This window comes from Lynx rufus, unplaced genomic scaffold (genome assembly GCF_022079265.1).
Source record: "Lynx rufus isolate CCGP_SWC_20201006 ecotype Redwood Valley unplaced genomic scaffold, mLynRuf1.p SCAF_8, whole genome shotgun sequence".
Taxonomy (NCBI): Eukaryota; Metazoa; Chordata; class Mammalia; order Carnivora; family Felidae; genus Lynx; species Lynx rufus.
Window position 1 is genome coordinate 90685951 of NW_025814896.1, and position 1754 is coordinate 90687704.

Consider the following 1754-nt stretch of genomic DNA (forward strand, 5'->3'; position numbering starts at 1 on the left):
TGGGTTTTGGGTTTTTTGGGTTTTGGGGACGCCTGGGTGGCTCAGTTGGTTAAGCGACCGACTCTTGATTTTGGCTCAGGTCATGATCTCACAGTTCATTAGATTGAGCCCTGCTCTGGGCTCTGCACTGAAAAGTTCAGAGAACTGCTTTGGATTCTCTCTCTCTCTCTCTCTCTCTCTCTCTCTCCCCCTCTCTCTCTCCCTCTCTCTCTGCGCCTCCCCCACCCATGCGTGCTTTCTTACTCTCAAAACAAGTAAATAAAAAAAAAAAACTGACATGTTTATACAGTTGAGTCCTTCTATTCAAGAACAAGGTTACATTTTCCATTTGTCCAAGTCTGCTTCCTGGTCATTTACAAATTAAAGCACACAAGGTGCAGGGCTGGTGGGCAGGTAAGGAGTGAAGGGGCAGGGGCCTGAGGATACCCGGAAGGGAGCAGCTACATGATGCACGAGACGAGGGGGTGGGATGGGTGTGGCCAGGGAGGGACCCACCGTAGCTGTCCCCCCGGGAGCACCCCTTCTCACCCCCTGCACCTGGAGAGGGGGACCGAGGGATCAGTTTGACTCAGAAAACCACACACAGTGGGAAACTGGTATTCTTGAGAAATACATCACATTTGTCAGGGAAGGGACAGAGATTAAACTCAGCTATACAGAGCAACTCAGGATCTTTTGAACAAATACCAACCCAAAAAGAAGTCGAAGGAGGAAGAAGAATGCAGGCATACATCATGTTTACACCCTGTGAGCGTACTGAGTGATCACGCCGGGCAGCACTAACCCAACTGCCAGAACTTGACCTCACAGATCACTGCAGAGGTAGCATGCTATGTTCAAGACCTGCACGGGTGTGGAAATTGCACTTCCACGATGCACAGAAGATACATACTTGCTGGAAGAAACCTAAGTCAAGTAAAAGATGATTTGAGCCAGACCGTAAAAGGACTGGCAGAGCACAGCAATGTTTTGAGAAAACGACGCCGACAGGAATGTTTTTAAAAGTAGATGGAGAAAAGGCACACCAACAAGCTCAAAAGCGTCGCCAACGGCAGAGGACAAAGAAGAATACTCATCAATTCTGAGAAATTCTACCACGAGCTGCGTGAATATTACCATCCTCGTATTTCCAACATCTTGCAGAAAATACAAGAGATGGATGCGAGAAGGATGGTGAGAACTGGAGAATCACTGAAGACGTGCAGAGGTTGATTCACGAGCAATAAGCAGTCAATGGAAAGTTCTCAGAGAGAATCATAAAGGCAGTTGAATCAGTGATAGGGAAAATGTCACAGCTGCTAATAGAAACTGTCAGATCATGGGGCGCCTGGGTGGCGCTGTCGGTTAAGCGTCGGACTTCAGCCAGGTCACGATCTCGCGGCCCGTGAGTTCGAGCCCCGCGTCAGGCTCTGGGCAGATGGCTCGGAGCCTGGAGCCTGTTTCCGATTCTGTGTCTCCCTCTCTCTCTGCCCCTCCCCCGTTCATGCTCTGTCTCTCTCTGTCCCAAAAATAAATAAACGTTGAAAAAAAAAAAAAGAAAAGAAACTGTCAGGTCAGGGTTTGAGCCTCCAGGAGACATCTGAGGACAACGCTCAGCCAAAGAAGTGTACTGTGTCTGATAACAATCTTTCCCATTCCAGAGAAGGCAAACCAGAGGTCAAATCTGTTAGCAAATCCAAAAGAAGTTATGGCGGTTCCCAAGAATAAATAAGCCTCCCGAAGGGAAAAAGGAGCTCGTTGCTTCGGTGAATTCA

The 1754-nt window shown here is 48.4% G+C and overlaps 1 pseudogene; it reads left to right on the top strand.

Moving 5' to 3' along the window:
- Nucleotides 1–469: 469 nt before the first annotated feature.
- LOC124503933 (formin-binding protein 1-like) lies at nucleotides 470–1212 on the top strand (annotated as a pseudogene).
- The last annotated feature ends 542 nt before the right edge of the window (nucleotides 1213–1754 follow it).